The following is a 22300-nucleotide window of genomic DNA, read 5'->3' as shown; positions in this document are numbered from 1 at the left end:
GCTTAGCCTGCATCAATCAGTGGGGCCCATTTGGCTTTAAAAGAAGGGCAAGCCCCTCTTGCGGGCAGATCATCTGAGGACTTTGCAAGGAGGAACAAGAAGGACTCATTTGGACCCTGGCTGAAGGTACAGTCTTCCTTACAGCTTCTGCCAGTGAAGAAAGGCCAGGATTTCCAAGAGGGAAGCAATATCCCTCCCATAAACATCTCCCTGGGAATAGAGGGAGATACTAAATCCAGAGGACCCTCTAGCAGCTCCAGAACCGGTACCCAGCTAGCACCAAGCTTCCTAGGTAGGAAGTGCCAGTGAGGCTCTGAACGGAAGGAAGGATAACTCCATTGCCTGCAACACTCTCCTGAGCTTTGGGCCATCCGCCTTAACAGACGACACAAGCCCAGTGAAGAATCTAGGAGTAGTGTACCGACAAGCATCAACCAGCATCCACTTTTAAGGACATTTTCAAGGCAGTCGAGCCCCTCGAGTGGCAACCGATTGCACCGCCGACTATTGGCATGCCGCAGTCACTCACACCATCCGAGATGCCTTGACCACTGCTTCAGACCTGCCAGCCAGCACTGAGACAATGATTCCTGACCCTGTGCCGCCGTGTATGCCAGCCTGAAGACGTGGTCCAGCCTTGCTCGCCGAACTGCCTGACACCTGATAACTGCAGATGTCTCCCATCTTCAACTCTGTTGCAGAAGCTGCAAACCGCCCTGACTTGACACTGTTGAGCACCAGAAACCTCTACAAGTACAAGGGACATTGTGGTTCTGTCCCCCTGGTCCTTCTCCGAAGGCCCCTAGTGACATTTTACGACACATTGCTCTCTTTGTGCGGAGACCAAGTATGCTTGAACATTGTGATTAATTACTTTACCAACTACCCTGCTGTCAGTATCCAGGTGCATCCCCGTTCCTTCTTGAAACTATCTGTCCTCTGTATTCCTTTGCATGGTGGTTATATTTTGTAGTATGCTAGAACTGTCTGTTCTATTAATAATACTGTAGATATCTGTATACAACTTTGAGTGGACAGTCCCTTTTATCATTGGGTAATAATTATATTCTCTCTGTTTTGCAACTAACCAACGATCCACGATCTTGCAGAGATAAGTCTGCTGTTCCATCCAAGTTACCAAAATTGGACAAGGAGGTCTCATAATTCAATTGTATTCCAATCTGTTTGGATCATTTCTGGTGTACTAGAGGAGTGGGGCTGATTGATGGATTAGAAACCGATATTCATCCCTGGACCACTGGTGCCCCAGGAGTTGATCTGTCACAATTGGATAGCCTGGATGCATGTTGGAGAGGATGAAGCATGGCAAAGCATTGCAGTGGGATAGAAGAAAGCATGGCCAAGGTGTGGAAGATGAAGAGCATGGGATAGCCTGGATGCATGTGGGAGAAAATGAAGTATGGCAGAGTATTGCAGTTTGATAGAAGAAAGCATGACCACGCTTGGGTGTGGAAGATGAAGAGCATGGGATAGCCTGGATGCATGTGGGAGAAGATGAAGCATGGCAGAGCATTGCAGTGGGATAGAAAGAAGCATGGCACAGCATGGGCGTGGAAGAAGAAGAGCATGGGATGGCCTGGATGCATGTGGCAGAGGATGAAACATGGCAGAGCATTGTAATGGGATAGAAAGAAGCATGACACAGCATGGGTATGGATGATGAAGAGCATGGGATAGCCTGGATGCATGTGGGAGAGGATGAAGCATGGCAGAGCATTACAGTAGGATAGAAGGAAGCATGGCAGAGCATGTGTGTGGAAGATGAAGAGGCAAGGGATAGCCTGGATGCATGTGGGAAAGGATGAAGCATGGCAGAGCATTACAGTGGGATAAAAAGAAACATGGTAGAGCACGGACGTGGAAGATTAAGAGGCATGGGATAGCATGGATGCATGTGGGAGAGGATGAAGCATGGCAGAGCATTGCAGTGGGATAGAAAGCAGCATGGCAGAGCATAGGTGTGGAAGATGAATAGCATGGCATAGCTTGGATGCATGTGGGAGAGGATGGAGCATGGCAGAGCATTACAGTGGGATTGAAAGAAGCATGGCAGAGTGTGGATGTTAGAGGGAAAGAAGCACAGGAGAACATGGAAAATGAGTAGAAAGCCAGATCAGCCAATAGGGACGTGGCAGGGAAAAATCTTGGGAGGGAATGAAGATAGGAGGGAAGAAGCAGGGGAGAGGCTGGTTGCAAGAGGAAAAGAAACAAGGGCAACATAGAGTTGAAAAAAGCAGAGGGAAGTATGAAAATGTGATAGCAAGAATCATGGAAGAGCTTGCATGTGATTGGGAAGAAATGTTGGAGGGCACTGCAGTGGGGAAAGAAGCAAAATAAGCAATGGAGAGCATGTAAGTGGCAGGGAAGAAATGTGGGAGAGCGTGGAAGTGTTAGGAGAAACCTGTGGGAGAGCAAGGAGGTGGTTAGTGGGGAAATAAGCAAGGCAGAGCATGCAGTTAGCAGGGAAGAAGCCTGGGAGAGCATGCATGTGGCATGGAAGAAGTTTGGGAGAGCATGGACGTGAGTAAGTGGGGAGATAAGCATGGGAGAGCATGGAAGTGTTAGGAGACACGTGTGGGAGAGCAAGGAGGTGGTTAGTGGGGAAATAAGAAAGGCAGAGCATGCAGTTAGCAGGGAAGAAGCCTGGGAGAGCAGGCACTTGGCAGGGAAGAAGTGTGGGAGAGCATGGAAATTATGTAGTTGGCAAATAAGCATGGGAGAGCATTGAAAGTGGCAGGGAAGAAGCGTGGGGCAGCATGGAAATTATGTAGTAGGCAAATAAGCATGGGAGAGCATGTAAGTGGCAGGGAAGAAGTGTGGGAGAGCATGGACGTGAGTTAGTGGGGAGATAAGCATGGGAGAGCATGCAAGTGTTGGGGGAGACGTGTGAGAGAGCAAGGACATGAGTTAATGGGGAAATACACATGTGAGATCATGCAAGTGTTAGGGGAGACGTGTGGGAGAGCAAGGACATGAGTTAGTGGGGAAATAAGCATGGAATTGCAGGGAAATAAGTATGGGAGAACAAGGAGGTGGTTAGTGAGGAAATAAGCAAGGAAGAACATGCACGTGGCAGAGAAGAAGGGTGGGAGAGCATGGGCATGATTTAGTTGGGAAATAAGCATGGGAGAGCATGGAAGTGGCAGGGAAGAAGCGTGGGGGAGCATTGTTAGGGAGAATTCTCACCCAAGTGCTAATTCCTTCTACATTTACTGGAACCCGATTTCCAATTATTTGAAATGATTTTCAGCATCATGAATGTAGGAGCTTAGAATCATTCAAGCAGTTTAAATATGCAGGATCAAAAGGCACAAGAACACTTGTAACATTGGGGCTTTGAACTTTTCAATTCTGTTTGTTTTCTGTGTTTGTTGCTTTGGATATGGAGCTTTAGACAACTCCATAGGCATCATCATTTTCTTGTGTGTCACACAGCACCTTCAATGCAGTGGCACAGGGATGTCTTTCAGACTTCCCAAGGTTTAAATACCTTCTCTGGGACTGACTACCGTCTCCCAGTGCATGTAAAGTTAAATTGACTTTGCTAGTCTTTTTCAGTTCATAGACCCAGCACACACTATCTTCCTATAGAGTGCTGGAGGGGTTGCCTAGTATCCCCTGTGTCTAAACACTAATGTAACAGTCAAGGTTTACCCTTTCCTCTTGAAATGGCTGGTGGCAGAGGTTTTAAAATGAACTATCATGATTGTTCCCGACCACGAACACCGGTAGCTAAAAATCGGGTCAGCCATGTTTTCCAATATGGCGCCCATGACCCCTCTGTAAAAACAGACTCCGGTCATCTTTTTTCACCATTTCTTTTAGGAAAGGTCCTTCTAGTGTTTGGTTCTATGCGCCAAACAAGGTTTGGTCCCTTTGTTCGATGCCCTTTGGCGGGCTTCAGTGCTGAAGCCCTCCTCTGGCGCCTGAGTGTCTGGGGTGGACAGGATGTGAGGGGGTTCCCAAAACTCCCTGTGCTAAGTCTCCGAGGAGACTTGAATGCACTATGGTGTGATTGGCTGGCTGACTGTCCGGCAAGGACAGCCACCCTGCTGGGTGAGTGACAGCTAGGCTGGAATGAATGGGAGAAAACTGTTTAAAAGCAGGACTCTGGGACGTGGAAGTGAGAGTCGACCACTGGAACGAAAGAACCGAAGATGAGCTGAAGGAAGACGACTGCTGCAACTCCTGAACCGTTGGTTTGCCCGGTGAAGCCCTGCTGCAGGTCTGAATTGCCTGAAACTCCATCGACAGAGAAGCTCCTTCAAGGACGACTTCTTCCCTTGAGCTGGTGGGAACTGTTAGGCAGAATCATATACCCTTTGGGAACAACACACACAATTAAGACTACAAGTGCGAGTACAAATTCATCTTTGGTACAAGCCTGTACAACACAGTAAAGTGGTAGCGATGGCTGAGCAGCTAGACTTATCTCAAGAGTAAAGTGAGCAGTATCAGAAGTTACACAAAGGACAGCAATTGCTATGGTTCAAACAAACACTGACTCAAGGTTTCTGAGTAAAAGAATATATATTTATTTACACCATCAGTTATACAACAATTCTCTAATATAAAGCAGGAGGAAATCACAATCTTAATATACTACACAACTCGCAATGTATTCTAGACAAGATAAGCTCAAAATGAAGTGTGAGCAAAATGGCACTCCAGCAATTTAAAAAGGGAGGGAAAGACAAGTTTATTCAAAATCAAGCAGCACCAACAAGTAAGTAGGCAGGGCACACTAGAAAAGGCTTACTACAACTAGGATTCAAATCAATAGGCCTGGGCCAATGTTAATGGTTCAGATTCTTTGCAGAGGATCACACAGTTCAGAGTAGTTCGCGGTTAATTCTTTGCCAAGAGTTGGAAACGAAGTTGGTCGGCAGAAAAGTTATTTAAAAGAGTAGAGAAGGACAAGCCTTCAGATTAGCAAACGATTTAAAACACTTTCACCGCTGTTGGACGGAACAAATGACTGGATTTGAACAGTACCTTAGTAGAAGACGAATGCTGTAGCCAAGGCACAAGTTCCTGGCAGGTCCTGCAGGCTCACGGTTCCTGAAGCGACTGTCGGACTGACAAGAAGAAGGAAGACTGGAGGGTCCTGCACTTTCCAGGGAAGAAACAAACAGCAGAGCAAAGCAACAAATAAAAGGTGTGCTCCTTAAAACCCAAACAGGGTGTGGTCCCCCTGGCTATCCGGTTCACTCCAGCAGTGCACAGCAAATTCGACCAGGGGAGGGAGGCTTTGCTTGGTGTTTGCCGAACTGGTTGGTCCCACCAGCTCAAGGGAAGAAGATTCCGTGCAGATCTTCTCTGTTGTCGAAGTTTAGGAGATTCAGATCTGCAACAGGGCTTCACCGGGAGGTTCAGTAGCTGCAGTAGTCCTCTTCCTTCAGCTTCTCTTCAGTTCTCTCGATCCAGTGGTGACTCTGCCTTCCAAGTCCCAGAGACCTGCTTTTTATGCAGCTTTCCCTCATACACACAGCCTGGCTGTCAATCACACAGCAGGGTGGTTTTCCTGGCAGGGAAGTCACCTAGCTAATCAAACAAGAGTGTGACTTGGGTCTCCAAGGAGACCCTGTGGAGGGGGCCTAAAACCCCTGCCTCACATCCAGTCCACCCACAGTCTCATGGGCCTAAGGAGGGCTTATGTGCAGAAGCCCGCCAAAGGACGGCGAACAAAGGAACCAAACATGGTTTGGCACGCAGAGTAAAACACGAGAAATACCTTATCAAAAAGAAATGGCGAATAAACCCAGCTGGAACCAGATAACATTAAAAGGGGTCCAGCGGATTAAAGTTCGAGGCTACTAACATAGCCTAAAACAGTCCAAGGCTATTTTCATAGTCTGCAGTAGGGAAACAATGGTAGATACCACTGCCACCAGCCAAATCTTAGTGAAAGGGTAATGAAATAATGATCGAAGAGAAGCAGACAAAAAGGGATAACTATTAACCCTTTCCAGTACTCTATGGAACATAGCTTGTACTGGTTCTGTGAATTTAAAAAGACTAATAAAGTCAATGGCAACTTTACATGTTCTGGGAGACAGTAGTCAGTCCCAGAAAATGGAGTTTAAAAGTGGGAAGCCTGAAAAAGACAACCCTGTGTCACGGCACTAAAGGTGCTGTGTGACACACAGTAAAAATATGATGGCTATGGAGTAGGTGAGACTCCACAGTCTATGAACACAAAAATGTAACATACACAGCAAAACACATGTAAGAGTGGGAGAAAAGCACACACAGGTGAAAAAAATAAATCCTAGAAATCCAGCAAAGCTGCTGAGGGACTCAGTAGGTAAGGGAATTTAGCCATTCTGGAAAATTCTCCCTAACAGGAACAACCAACTCGTAAGCCACCTGGACACCGTCTCCATACTGGTCGAGTTTACATCAGAGTGCTGTAGAAAACGGGATATCCAGTGAGAAGGATACCAGTTTGTGGACTTTAAGACACTCACACCTTAAAACCAATGCTTAACTAAGCTTGTGGCCCCTTCCCTGGGCAGTGCAGGAATCTCCTGAGGTCCTCCTTCTCGTCCCCATGACTGAAGCTCGTGAACAGAGAGATCTACAGGAACTGCCAGGAACAACTGCCTCAGCTACAGCTTTTCTTCATCAAGAAGGTACTGTGCAAATGCGATGTGGAAATCCTTTCTGCCGAGGTGAAAGTTTGTGAAACGTTCACAACTTGGGAGTCTTGTTTGCTCCTAAACCGACATATAACTCTTTTTCTGGCAAACTACTTCCTCGAACATTGGCAAAGACTTAACTGTTTACTACCAGAACTGTGGTATCCTATCCAAGACTCTGAACCATTGACTTTGGCCTAGGCCTATTGAATTGAATTGCCAGTTGTAGTGAACTGAAACTATTTGCCCTGCCTATGAAGGTAATTGTGCTTTAATTCTTTTAACCTTTGTCTTTGTACCCCTCTTGAGAGTTACTGAAGTGCCATTTTGCTCCCACTTCAGGGGACCCTAACTTGTTCAGAAACTTATTGGATGTGTACCATAGTGTATTAAGATTGTGATACTCAGCTGCGTCTTACTAGTGGAATGTTTTCCAACTGACTGTGTAAATAAATGTATATTCTTTTACCAAGAAACCTTAAATAGTGTTTGTTTGAATTACTGTGATTGCAAGTCCTTTGTGTAACATCCTTTACTGCTCACATTATGTCATGTCCTCTCGACATACCCATCGCCCACACCAACGGGGAAGACACAGCAGGCAGGATATACGAGGGGGCAGTTCCACTTCTTTTCGCCGTTTCCTTGTTGGCGTCTGCCATGGCGCCTCCTTCATGCCAGACGGCGCTGTGGTCGCCGACTCTGCTCCCGCGTACGGGAGCGATCACGTGATTAATCATGGAAATTGCTAGATCCAACGCTGACATCTATGTGTTCAACCAATCAGGAATGACGTCCGATATCACGTGACGCCTTTCTACGGTCAGGTGACCAGTCATGTGATTTTGGATCCTTTTAAAAGGAACCGAGGAGATTCATTCAGTGCTTCACAGCTGTTTCAACCAGAGAGACCTGTTTGGCCTTACTCCTCGTATCTTGTTACCTTTTGGATTTTGACCACGGAACGTTATTTGGATTTGTACCGGACAACCCTTGGATTCGACACCTTCTTCTTGAACTTTGGAACTCTTGACCCCCCATCTGATCTTGGATTTTGCTCTTGTTTATTCCTTCTGTTTTGGCGAACTTTGTAAACCACGAACTTTTGACAACCACGTTCTGGCTCCAGGTGTGAGTCGGAGGAACTACAGTATTTTCCAGCCTGCTGTTGGTCTTCCCTTGTCGTCTATTCAGGTTTTCCCACCTGTTCCATCATTCCCCGGGTAAGCTGTATTGGTTATTCTTGATTGCTTACACTGCCATCAACCACGTTCTGGCTCCAGGTGTGAGTCGGAGGAACTACAGTATTTTCCAGCCTGCTGTTGGTCTTCCCTTGTCGTCTATTCAGGTTTTCCCACCTGTTCCATCATTCCCCGGGTAAGCTGTATTGGTTATTCTTGATTGCTTACACTGCCATTGTTGATCATAGCGATTCTGAACCTAACCTTTGCCTTACAGCACTCAGGGGTCCTTCCGGTGTTCCCGGTATCCAAGAGACGACATCACTCATCACCTGTGGCCTCAAAGATTGTTCGGGCAGTGTATTATATCTGCTCGAGCGGTACTTGGGGACGGAGGTATTCTATAGCTGCACGACCATCAAGGTGGACATCAGGATCAGATCAGAATAGACTGTGAAGCCTACTGGTCGTCCAGCAATGGATACCTCCTCCGGGGACCCCGTGACGGCTTTAATGCAGGCAGTGTCAGCACTCAGGACTGATATGGCAACCGCCACTGCAACACTTCGAGCGGACTTGACCGCAGCCACCACAGCTTTACATCATCGCCTCGACACAGTATTGAGTGCTAGTCAGCCCCTGCCTGCAGAAGCTGCTTTTGATGAAGCGAGTCCTCCACCTGTTATACCCCCTTCCTTCCCTGCCGCTCCTGTGGTAATTCAAAACCCTTTTCCTTTGGCTGCTCCCGAGAGATACCAGGGCGACCCAAAGAAATATCGCACTTTCATCAATCAATGTAAATTACATTTCATGTGTCGTCCTCAGGCTTTCCCCGATCCTGTGTCAAAAGCAGCATTCCTTCTCTCCCATTTATCCGGGGTAGCCGCCACATGGGCCAATCCATTGTTAGAAAACAATCATCCTGCACTTTATGATTTTGAGTTATTGACCCAAGAGATGGCGAAAATATTTGACACCAGACACAAAGCACAGTCCAGAGACATGGAACTATTGGATCTCACACAGGGTCGATTGAGCCTAATAGAGTATATCACCAAATTCAACCAGTTGTCTGCTGAGACTTCCTGGCCGGAAAGTAAAAAGGCTGTGGTATATTACTGGGGTTTGTCTGAGGTCATGAAAGATGCCCTGTCCGTTGTACCTACGCTCCCCTCTGTATATACTGATTTGGTAGACCTAACGTTACAACTCGACGCCAGGTGAATGGAACGGCGTGGGGATGTGTCTTCTTCACTATCTCTACCCTTCACTACCACTACCACTGTCACTCCTGAACCCATGCAAATAGGTGGGATCCGCAGCCCCATTACACATATTGAGCGAGAACGCAGGCGAACAGACAATGCCTGTTTTTACTGCGGTCTCCCCGGGCACTTTGTTAAAGAATGTCCTCGCCGTCCAAAGAATAGGCATCAGGGTTTTCAGAAGACTCGCCCCTAACATCAGAGGGGGGAGCGAGTATTATCCGGAATACCTCTGAACCGACCTTCGGTCCTGTACGTCCTATTGCAGTTCAGGCCATTCTGAAACATGCCACAGATTCCCACGCAGTGTCAATAGTAATAGATTCAGGTGCTACAGGCTGCTTCATTGATATAGCATTGGCCCGTTCATTAAATCTACCTTTGGTCACAAAACACCATCCCGAACCAGTCCAGGCGGTAGACGGTTCTTCGCTTACATCTGGTCCGATACTGCAACAGACAGCCCCATTAGAGGTGATTGTCCAGGAAAATCACAAAGAAACAATGTCCTTTGATCTCATTGCCACTCCTCAGTTTGGTGTGATTTTAGGCATTCCTTGGCTAAAACTACACAATCCTCTCATCAATTGGGGAACAGGTCAGGTATCATTCGAGTCCGAAATATGTCAATGCTATTGCCTACTGGCAACACCCCAATCTTCCAGTCCCGCGGGAATCTTGGGTAGTCTAAATTCCATGGCAATAGGAGACAACAACGATCATCACGATACACACACGGTAGGGGCTGTCACGGATGGGATACCTCCTGTTTATCACGATTTCTTGGCGGTATTTGATAAGAAGTCTGCAGAAGGCCTGCCACCGCACAGACCTTACGATTGCCCCATCGATCTGGTCCCTGGTGCGTCTATCCCAAAGGGCCGTATCTACTCTCTGACACAGGTAGAGGAGCAAACCTTGCAAGACTATATTCAGCAGGCTTTAAAGTTAGGTCATATTCGCCCATCTACCTCTCCTGCTGCGAGTCCTATTTTTTTTGTTCCGAAAAAGGAAGGGGACCTTCGTCCCTGTGTCGATTATAGGCGCCGGAATGCTGTTACGGTGAAGAACCGTTATCCCATACCACTGATCACTCCATTATTGGATAAACTTACCCATGCTACCATTTATACCAAACTCGACCTTCGTGGGGCATACAATCTCATCCGCATACGTGACGGTGACGAATGGAAAACTGCATTCTGCTCACGACAAGGTCTATTTGAATATATGGTTATGCCTTTTGGCCTTTGTAACGCCCCGGCTACTTTTCAACATTTCATGGACGATATTTTCAATGATATACTGAACATTTATGTAGTTGTTTATTTAGACGACATACTAGTGTTCTCCACCTCTCTTGAGGAACACACAAAACATGTCAGGGAAGTACTGTTGCGTTTGCAAAACAACGCTCTTTATGCCAAGCCTGAGAAATGTTTGTTCCACACCAATCAAGTTGAATTTCTGGGGTTTCATATCTCGCCCAAAGGACTTTCCATGAACCAAACTAAGGTTCGGGCGATTGATGACTGGCCGGTTCCAACCAATCTAAAACAGTTGCAATCATTCCTGGGGTTTGCAAACTTCTATCGGAGATTCATATCAGGGTTTTCTTCAGTTGTGGCTCCACTCACGGCACTTACTAGTCCTTCTGTCCCTTATGTATGGTCCACGGCACAACAATCTGCTTTTGATCTATTGAAAACCCTGTTCACCACCGCTCCAGTATTACAGCACCCTGACCCCGATCTTCCTTATATTCTTGAAGCAGACGCTTCATCTTTTGCTTTGGGTGCAGTGTTATCACAGATCTGTCCCACCACCAACCGTCTGCATCCTGTCGCATTCCATTCACGCAAGTTCACGACCACCGAATCCCATTATACCGTCACAGAAAAGGAACTGCTGGCTATTAAGGATGCATTACAGGTTTGGAGACATCACCTTTTAGGTGCCAAACACCAAACCACAGTGTTTACTGACCATAAGAACCTCCAAGACCTTGCTTCCCTGAAATGCACAAACAGTCGACAGGTTAGGTGGCATTTGTTCTTTGCCGCGTATGATTTTGTGGTCAAACATAGACCCGGTGTTGGTCATGGTAAAGCCGATGCTCTGTCTCGTTCACCTGGGGGGGAGACACTTCCTTGTTTTCCGGACACCCTGTTAGGAAAGAATCATGTAATCTGTCTATGCACACCAACTCCTTCCTTGTTGTCTGATATTCGCCAATGGGTCTCTCAGTATCCACAATCATTGGCAGAGTGGGATCTGGTTATACAAGATGGGCTGCCGTTTGTTCATGGTGGTAAACTTTTTCTACCCACAAGTGAGACTCGTAATCAAGCACTGACCTGGTCCCACGACGCTGCCATCAACGGCCATCCTGGACAACTACGCACTTTGGATCTTCTTAAACGTTGGTGCTGGTGGCCCACGATGAAGCGTGACGTGTGTGATTACGTCAATACTTGTGCCGTGTGTGCCCAGGGTAAATCACGCAGGGGGCGACCCTTGGGTCTTCTTCATCCTCTCCCCATTCCTCCACGACCTTGGCATACGGTCTCCATGGACTTAGTCACTGATCTTCCTCGCACCCAGGGGTTTGACACTATTTGGGTCGTAGTCGACTCGTATACCAAGTTTGCACGTTTCATACCTTGTAAAGGGATTCCGTCTGCCCCAGTTCTGGCCAAACATTTTTTTAAACATGTGTTCTGTCTTTTTGGTTTACCCCATGTATTGGTCTCTGATCGTGGGTCCCAGTTTACTTCCCGTTTTTGGCGGGCCCTTACCACTCTGTTGGGCATTGATGCCCGGTTTTCTTCTTCATACCATCCAGAGAGTGATGGGCAGACGGAAAGGACCAACCAAACGATGGAGCAGTATTTGCGTTGCTTGACGCTACAATATCAGGATTCATGGCTCAATTTACTACAGCTTGCAGAGTTCGCCTACAACAACGCTCTGCACTCCTCTACTGGTCATTCCCCGTTCTTTTCCCTTTACGGTCAACATCCACGTACCCTTCCCATTCCTGATTTTTCCTCTTCCAACACCCCCGCTGCTTCTGCTTGTGCCCGAGACATCGTTTCTGTTCACGCTCAAACTCTGGTCCATTTACATGAGGCACAAGCTTCCATGAAAGCGGCTGCCGATAAAAAGAGAGCTGTTCCTCCAGTTTACAAAATAGGGGATAGGGTGTGGCTTTCCACTCGTCATCTACATATCCCCGGCTGCCGCAAATTGTTGCCACGTTTTGTGGGTCCTTATAGGGTGGTCAAGGTACTGAACCCGGTGGCGTTGCGTCTGGCGGTGCCTTCTGCCTGGCGGATCCATCCGGTTTTCCATGTTTCCCTCCTTAAACCTTGCCTTGGATCCACCCGCTTGGGTTCACCTCCTGCTCCTGTTTCTGTTTCTTCTCCCGATGTTTATGAGGTCCGGGCTATCCTGGGTTCCCGTATCCATAAGGGTGTCCTGCAATATTTGGTGGATTGGTTAGGTTATGGCCCTGAAGATCGGTCATGGGTTGCTTCCCGGGATGTCCATGCTCCCCGTTTGTTGGCCCGTTTTCATCGAGACAATCCTACGAGCCCACGTGGTCGTGGGCCTTTGGGGGGGGGCTCTGTCATGTCCTCTCGACATACCCATCGCCCACACCAACGGGGAAGACACAGCAGGCAGGATATACGAGGGGGCAGTTCCACTTCTTTTCGCCCGTTTCCTTGTTGGCGTCTGCCATGGCGCCTCCTTCATGCCAGACGGCGCTGTGGTCGCCGACTCTGCTCCCGCGTACGGGAGCGATCACGTGATTAATCATGGAAATTGCTAGATCCAACGCTGACATCTATGTGTTCAACCAATCAGGAATGACGTCCGATATCACGTGACGCCTTTCTACGGTCAGGTGACCAGTCATGTGATTTTGGATCCTTTTAAAAGGAACCGAGGAGATTCATTCATTGCTTCACAGCTGTTTCAACCAGAGAGACCTGTTTGGCCTTACTCCTCGTATCTTGTTACCTTTTGGATTTTGACCACGGAACGTTATTTGGATTTGTACCGGACAACCCTTGGATTCGACACCTTCTTCTTGAACTTTGGAACTCTTGACCCCCCATCTGATCTTGGATTTTGCTCTTGTTTATTCCTTCTGTTTTGGCGAACTTTGTAAACCACGAACTTTTGACAACCACGTTCTGGCTCCAGGTGTGAGTCGGAGGAACTACAGTATTTTCCAGCCTGCTGTTGGTCTTCCCTTGTCGTCTATTCAGGTTTTCCCACCTGTTCCATCATTCCCCGGGTAAGCTGTATTGGTTATTCTTGATTGCTTACACTGCCATTGTTGATCATAGCGATTCTGAACCTAACCTTTGCCTTACAGCACTCAGGGGTCCTTCCGGTGTTCCCGGTATCCAAGAGACGACATCACTCATCACCTGTGGCCTCAAAGATTGTTCGGGCAGTGTATTATATCTGCTCGAGCGGTACTTGGGGACGGAGGTATTCTATAGCTGCACGACCATCAAGGTGGACATCAGGATCAGATCAGAATACATTACTCTTGAGATAAGTCTGGCTGCTCAGCCACTGCTACCACATAACTGTATAGTACAGGCTTGTACCAAAGGTGAGGTTGTGCTTACAACCATTGTCTTAATTGTGTATAGTGTTCCCAAAGGGTACTGCATATAATTCTGCCTAACACTGCTGTACAGTGGTGAGGATAAAGTATAGTTGTTACATTGAGAGTGCTGCTCCTACCTTTGTTCAAATAACCCTCACAAGGCTAAGCACCACTAGAAAATTAATTGTTTTATCATATCTCATATGGATAACTACAGACAAGAGACCCTAGTCATTTCAACAGTTGATCAACTGAGAGAAATGTGTAAAGCTAGGAACCTAACTGTTGAAGGCTAAAAGAATGAATTGATAGAAAAGTTGTTGGAGTTTGAATGTCTGAGAAGTAGGTCTGCTATACCTGCTCCTTCAGCAAATGTGGAAAATGATGATGAGGATGATAATGTTTCAGAGTCCAACTCAAATGTTATTGATGAGTTAGAAGAGACAGAAGAGTCTCCAGATGTAGGCCTTAATGTACTTCTACCTGCTCTTAGGCCTCAACCTTTTACCACAGGGGCCCTACTAGGTCCAATACTGAGTCCAGAGTTTGTCTCTCTTGAGAAGATGAGACTTGAGTTAGAATTCAAAAGAATCCAAGCCCAAACTGAAAGTAAACATCAAGAAGTTAAACTAAGGGAATTGGAATTACAACATGCTCTTGAAATGAAGAAATTGTCCCTTGTGAATGGTTCTCTCCCAGGTCTTCCAGTCCTACGTGGCCTTGCATGTCCAAAGATGCAGTAAGTATGTATGAGGTTAAGCTTGATATTTTGGATTGGTTGGCAAATTTTGAATATAACAATGGGATTCAGGAAATTTCAGGGAACCAGCTGATTTCTTGGCTTTTGTCTAGGCTACCCCCAGTTGCATCTGATGTTGCAATGGAGATGGGAGAAGTAGACAGGATGCAGTATGAAAATGTGAAACTAGCTTTGATAGCTAGGTTTGGGAAAACTCCTTCCCAGTATCTTAAGAGGTTTAGAACCCTCGAAAAGCATGATGGTACCCCTTGGGCTACCTGGGTGTGTGAATGTTACAATAACTTAGATGGTTGGGTTAAGGGTTACAGAGTTAACACTTATGAAGTGTTAGAGTATGAGGTTCATGTTAGAGTCTATCTATGATGCCTGCTCTCTTGAGCTGAGACAGCAGTTGGCCGACTCCAATGAGATTGATCCAAAAACATTGGCAAGAGCCTCTGACTCATGGGTAACCAACAGGGACACTCATAAGGATTCTGGGGTCACTCACAAGAAGGATAAGGGGAAGCAGCACAAAGATGAGAATACAGATAAATCTACTTCCAACCAACCAGAAGAGCCCCCCAAACAACAAAAGGGTAGACAGCATGAGAAACCTGGTAGGTCTAGTGAATCCTCTGTTGCCCACCCAGAGGGAGGTCAGCAGAAACCCCCATTCCAGAGAACATTTGCTAAATGCTATGTCTGTGGGTCAACTGGCCATGTGCAAGGAGATCCCAGATGCAAGGGTAACCCTGCAAGGGTCAGCACTGCCTCCTTAGCCTTATCCCAAGAGGAAGAAGTACAAAGGGCTAGTGCCCATTTTCAACTATTTGCTGAAGAACCCTGGGGTCTTCAGACCACTATATCCTTAGAGTACATGGGTCTGGGTAAGAAACAGAATATGGGTATGTATGATTCCATTCCAGAAAACTTCAAAGGGTATTATATGGACAGTGTCCTTTTAAATGGCCAGTACACACCTGCCATGCGAGACACTGGGGCCAGCGGGACAATTGTGGATGAAATCTTTTTCAAGCCTGAGGATGTTGCTAAGGCACCCAAAGGTCCCACTAAATTTTCTGGAGGCCCTGTCCAGTTGGTTCCAATTCTACTAGTTCTCATTCAGTGTAATAATATGACAGTGAGGATTCCTGTCAGTGTCCAGAATGAGGTGCCTGGGAGAGTCCTGTTGGGGTATGATTTAAAAACTCTACGAGTAGTATACAGTACCCCCAGGCCTCCCAGTGAGAAGAAACAGAACCAAACCAAATTGGCCAGAAAGGCAACTTTAAGAGACCACTCTGAGCCTGTGGGTTCATCTACAGAGACCCCCACTGTAAGCACTTGTGTTAGTAAGTTGACCTCCAACCAAGGCAAATCTGAGGCTAGACTAGTGGGGAAATGGGAGCCCCAACCAAGCTCCATCATTGCCCATCCAATTCTCAGGTCTTTGACCCCCCCTGCTTCTGGGGAAGTGTGGATAGACAAATTGGACTCCTCTCTAGGCCTGTGAGAACTGGTAATTCTCAAAGCTGGTGGAAAACCAGGAAAAATAGGTCTAAGGCTAAATACCTGAAGACTATTGGATCTTCAGCTGAAGACTCCAGGGTAAATCCTACTGTTAGGAGAGAAACTTCTAAGCCAGGTGAACTGAGATCCCAGAAGAAGTGGAAGCATGTACCTTGCTTGACCACAGCCCCTCCGACCAAGATGCTTGAGACCCAACCTACTTTGAGAGAGAGGTGGTGAGCAACCATTTAGGCCCCACTAGATCTAAGGGATCCCTTTCAAAGTACCCCTTGAAACAGCCTATTGCAGGTTCAGATGTTGTTACAACTTCTGAGGGACCGTTAGATCAGATCCCCTATACCTTAAATAAGAAAGATGTACCAAACAAGGTTTGTAGGTCATATAGCTTGCAAATGAAAACACCTAATAAAAAAGTGTTATAGCAAGGGTTACAAAAGGTTGCTAGTGCACTCAGCGGGCCATTTAACTGACTTGCAACAAGGGATCCATCCTGGTGGGGATGAGATCCTCCTGTCCCTTAGTCTGGGGGGGACGAGTGTTAGGAGAATTCTCAACAAAGTGCTAATTCCCTCTACCTTGGAGCCCTCTGGATCTTTTGCTAAACTTTGGGGCTTTGAAATGTCCGATTCTGTTTGTTTTCTGTGTTTGTTTCTTTGTATATGGAGCTTTAGACAACTCCATTAGCATCATTTATTTCTTGTGTCACACAACACCTTCAGTGCAGTGGCACAGGGATGTCTTTCAGACTTCCCGAGGTTTAAATACCTTCTCTGGGACTGACTACTGTCTCCCAGAGCATGTAAAGTTATTTTGACTTTGCTAGTCTTTTTAAATTCATAGACCCAGCACACACACACTCTTCCTATAGAGTGCTGGACAAGTTGCCTAGCATCCCCTGTGTCTAAACACTCATGTAACAGTAAAATGTTACCCTTTCATCTTGAAATGGCTGATGACAGTGGTTTTAGAATGAACCACCATGATTCTACCCGACTGCAAACACCGGTAGCTAAAATTGGGTCAGCCATGTTTTCCAATATGGCGCCCATGGCTCCTCTGTAAAAATAGATTCTGGTCATATTATTTCAGGTCCTTCTAGTGTTTGTCTCTGTGTGCCAAACAAGGTTTGGTCCCTTTGTTTGATGCCCTTTTGCGGGCTTCAGTGCTGAAGCCCTCCTCTGGCGCCTGAGTGTCTGGGGTGGACAGGATGTGAGGGAGGTGCCCGAAACTCCCTGTGCTTAGTCTCCTAGGAGACCTGAATGCACTCTGGTGTGATTGGCTAGCTGACTGTCCGGCAAGGACAGCCACCTTGCTGGGTGAGTGACAGCTAGGCTGGAATGAATGGGAGGAAACTGCTTAAAAGCAGGTCTCTGGGACTTGGAAGTGAGAATCGACCAATGGAACGAAAGAACCAAAGACGAGCTGTAGGAGGACAACTGCTGCAACTCCTGAACCATTGGTTTGCCCAGTGAAGCCCTGCTGCAGGTCTGAATTGCCTGAAACTCCATCGACAGAGAAGCTCCTTCAAGGACGACTTCTTCCCTTGAGCTGGTGAGAACAACCTGGACATCGTCTCCATACTGGTCGAATTTTCATCAGAGTGCTGTTGGAAACCGGATAGCCAGGGAGAAGGATACCAGTTTGTCAACTTCAAGGCACTCACACCTTAAAATCGATGCTTAACTAAGCTTGTGGCCTCTTCCCTGAGCAGTGCAGGAACCTCCTGAAGTCCTCCTTCTTGTCCCCACGACTGACGCTCAGTAACAGGGAGATCTGCAGGAACTGCCAGAAACAACTGCCTCAGCTGCAGCTTTCCTTCATCAATAAGGTACTGTGCAAACGCGGTGTGGAAATCCTTTCTGCCACTGTGAAAGTTTGTGAAACGTTCCCAACTTGGGAGTCTTGTTCGCTCCTAAATCGACATATAACTCTTTTTCTGGCAAACTACTTCCTCGAACATTGGCAAAGACTACACTGTTTATTACCAGATCTGTGCTATCCTATCCATGATTCTGAACCATTGACTTTGGCCTAGGCCTATTGAATTGAATTGCCAGTTGTAGTGAACTGAAAATATTTGCGCTGCCTATGAAAGTTATTGTGCTTTAATTCTTTTAACCTTTGTCTTTCAACCCCTTTTGAAATTGACTAAAGTGCCATTTTGCTCCCACTTCAGGGAGCTTAACTTGTTCAGAAACGTATTGGTTGTGTACTGTAGTGTATTAAGATTGTGATATTGAGCTGCTTCTTAGTAGTGGAATGTTTCCAACTGACTGTGTAAATAAATGCATATTCTTTTACCAAGAAACCTTGAATAGTGTTTGTTTGAACTACTGTGATTGCAAGTCCTTTGTGCAACATATTTTACTGCTCACATTACTCTTGAGATAAGTCTGGCTGCTCAGCCACTATTGACACATAACTGTGTAGTACAGGCTTGTACCAAAGGTGAGGTTGTGCTTACACCTGTAGTCTGTAGTAAATGTATGTAGTGTTCCCAAAGGATACTGCATGTAATTCTACCTAACAATCAAGGACATGAGTTATTGGGGAAATAAGCATGGAATTGCAAGGAAAGAAGCATGGTTGAGCAAGGAGGTGGTTTGTGGGGAGATAAGCATGGAAGAAAATGGAAGTGCAGGGAAGAAGCATGGGAGAGCAATGAGGTGGTTAGTGGGGAGATAAGCATCGAAGAGCATGGAAATAGCAGGGAAGAAGCGTGAGAGAGCATGAACGTGAGTTAGCGGGGAGATAAGCATGGGAGAGCATGGAAGTGGCAGGACAGGAGCATGGGAGAGCATGGACATGAATTAGTGGGGAGATAAGCATGGGACAGCATGCAAGTGTTACGGAAGACGTGTAGCAGAGCAAGGACATGAGTTAGTGGGGAAATAAGCATGGCAGAGCATGGAGATGCAGGGAAAGAAGCGTGGCAAAGCAAGGAGGTGGTTAGTGGGGATATGAGCATGGAAGTGGCAGGGAAGAAGCGTGAAAGATCAAGGATGTGAGTTAGTGGGGAAATAAGCATGGGAGAGCATGCACGTGGCAGGGACGAAGTGTGGGAGAGCATGGACGTGATTTAGTTGGGAAATAAGCATGGGAGAGCATGGATGCGGTAGGGAAGAAGAGTGGGAGAGCATGGATGTGAGTTAGTGGGGAGATAAGCATGGAAGAGTATGCAAATGTTAGGGAAGACGTGTGAGAGAGCAAATACATGAGCTAGTCGGGGAATAAGCATGGGAGAGCATGCACCTGGCAGGGAAGAAGCGTGGGAGAGCATGGGCGTGATTTAGTTGGGAAATAAGCATGACAGAGGTTGGAAGTGCAGGGAAAGAAGCGTGGGAGAGCAAGGATGTGAGTTAGTGGGGATATAAGCATGGAAGTGGCAGGGGAAGAAGGATGGGAGAAGTTTGAAGTGGAACCGGAAGATGCATGGCCGAGAGTGAACGTGGGGTAGAGAAGCATGGAAGTGGAAAGGGGTGAAGCATGGGAAAACATGGCGGCTATAGGGAACGTATCATTGGAAAGCTTGGACGTGGGATAGAAAAACCCCTGGCAAACATGCAAGTGTGATCACAAGGCCTATGGGGTGCATGGAAGTGAAAAGCATGTTTGAGCATGGAAGCTGTGAGAGAATTAATGAGCATGTAAGAGCATGGACATGACAGGGAAAGGAGAATGAATGAGCCTTGCAGTGGAAGGTGCATGGGGTGCCATGGAAGTGTACAGACATATCAGACTGCAGGGGATTGGGGGGGGGGAGTGCAGAAGTCAGTATGTTTTTTTTTTTATTTGTATTTGGTAAATAATAAACCTTTACAAAAAAACGCATTCCACATTAATAAAATCTACGGATTATACATTTAATATTTCAAGTCATATTAAACATCTTTACATCCTATCCTAACTCGCTATTATCAATTAAAACCACATATCATATATACACTATTAAAGGAGAATTGCGAGTTGATATCACACAACTATATTAATTGAAATCATCTTGCGTTTCAAAGCGAATACGTTCTTTTTCTACTATCTTTAAAACGTTTCCTAGTGCTAGAATTAGTGGGCAATGTACACCATTCATGAGTCTTGCCCATAAAGATTCAGTGCAATCAATTAAATCAGTACTAACAAATTTTACCAAATAAAACATACGTGATCTTTGAAAATAGCAGCACTCCAACACTAACTGTTTTAAAGTTTCATGTGTTTCTTTGCAGTGGGGAAATCTACATTGCTTTGATTGCATACATCTTGACTTGCTTGCCCAGTGCTGACAGCGTTCTTTAGTGTGAAATTGATTAAGTTTAAAATGCATATACAATCCTCTAATAACAGAGCAAGGAAATAAAACAACATAGGGATTACATGGCAAACGTTTCTGCATAAATGTTGCATATTCTAAATACGAGGAGTACCATTTTGATTGATCCATTGTTCGAATCCAGTCTTCCTCGCACAATTACAATTTGACAAAAGCAGGTCGAATGTATAGGTCATTGTGAGTTACACCGAGTCTGTCTAATGTCGCTTGCATCCGAGATTCAAACCTCTTAATTGTGTCTACTGTGTTGTTTTCCATTGCACGTTGCAGATCTTTGTATAAGCAATTTTTAGGGGGATTTTGAATTTTTGTCAGTCAGTATGAAGATACAGGGGCAAGAAACATGGGATAGCATGGAGATGGGAGAAGAATTATGGGAGGTCATGGGAATGGGGGAAGCATGGGAGAGCATGGAGATAGGAGGAAAACGCATGGGAGAGCATGGCGACAGGGGGGAATAAGCATGAGAGAGCATGGAGATGGGGAAGAATCCTAGGAGAGCATGGAGATGGGGAAAGCAGCATGGGAGAGCATGGATATAGGGGAAGAAGCATGAGGGAGCGTGGAGATAGCGGGAAGAAGCACAACACAGCACGGAGATGGGGGAAGAAGCATGTGAGAGAATTGAGATGAGGGAAGACGCATGGGAGAGAATTGGGATACGTGAAGAAGCATGGGAGAGAATGGAGATAGGGAGGAAGATGCATGGGAGAGCATGGAGCTGTGGGAACAAGCATGGGGTAGCATTGTCAGTCTGAAAAACCAAACCCCTAACCGTCGTGTTGCCCCCCCTTGGGCAACCACAACCACCGGTCTTCAGACAAACTTGGACAATCTCCAATTGGGGTGTGGATCACTATACACCCCCTTTTGACTGCATTCGTATCAGGCCCTATGTGCAATGTGTTCTAATAACATACACCTATCTTACTACCATGGGCAATAACAAATAACATTAAGACACAAAGAAAACACAAAGAATCGATTCAATTTATAACACTGGGATACATTTATTTATATCACACACCTAAGCATATTGCATAACAATGCAGGAAGTTCTAATGCTATGTCTAATTTGCACCTTTTATACTTCTGATGCAAAGCTACCATGCAGTAACTATGTAAGCCTCTCAGGTTTCTAATGTAAGCCTGTGCTGCAAGTGTGTGGTTCTAATGCAATCTAATGCAAGCGCTAGCATCCATCTCCTCCATGGGCAAATCCGCCCCAAATCCACACCATCACTCTAAACAATCCCTGTCTGGTTTCCCCTTCTCCCCTTAGCTCTGTGTGTGTGTGGTGTGTGTGTGTGTCTGTTCTTATCAATCAATTTAAGGCCTAGGCCAAACATTACTTCCCATTCTGCATGTGCCAGGTCAGTCAGTATCTGCCTCTCAAGATCTGGTCACTCGAACTCCCAAGCTCTCTCTCTGCCTCATCGATCTCATCAAGGCCCATCAGTCTGCTGCACCAAGCACCATCTCCAGCCAACTCTCGATCCCTGTGGCTCTCCCCAACTCTAGTGCAGTCCCACTCTCGTGCAGCCTCCAGCAACCAATAACTCTGCAACTCTCTCGCTCTCTCTCTGTGTCTCTTCATCGATCTCCTCAGCTCTCTCCAACAACTCTCTCGAACTCCTCCCAAAACTCTCTAACTCTTTTCCCTCCAGCCACTCCTGGTTATAGTCTCTTCTGATGACGCACAGAATGCCTAAGAATGTCTCTCCCTCAGCGTTTAGCAAAACGCCTGTCAGTCTGCTGTTTGCGTGTGTGTTACTTGCACGGCATGTCCTGTCGTGTGCTATCAGCATGACCTCATATCTCTTTGCCTTGGCCTTTCGAGTATGTTGCGAAATACATCATCTATTCACTGTTCATACCATTCTCTCCACCGTAGGTTCCATGTGCATTACAGAAATGCTGTTTTAGGCCCCGACCCTCTCATGCAAAAGCACCTTCTCCCCTT

This window comes from Ambystoma mexicanum, chromosome 9 (assembly GCF_040938575.1).
Source record: "Ambystoma mexicanum isolate Mex_15411 chromosome 9, UKY_AmexF1_1, whole genome shotgun sequence".
Lineage (NCBI taxonomy): Eukaryota > Metazoa > Chordata > Amphibia > Caudata > Ambystomatidae > Ambystoma > Ambystoma mexicanum.
Note: the sequence above shows the minus strand (reverse complement) of the source record.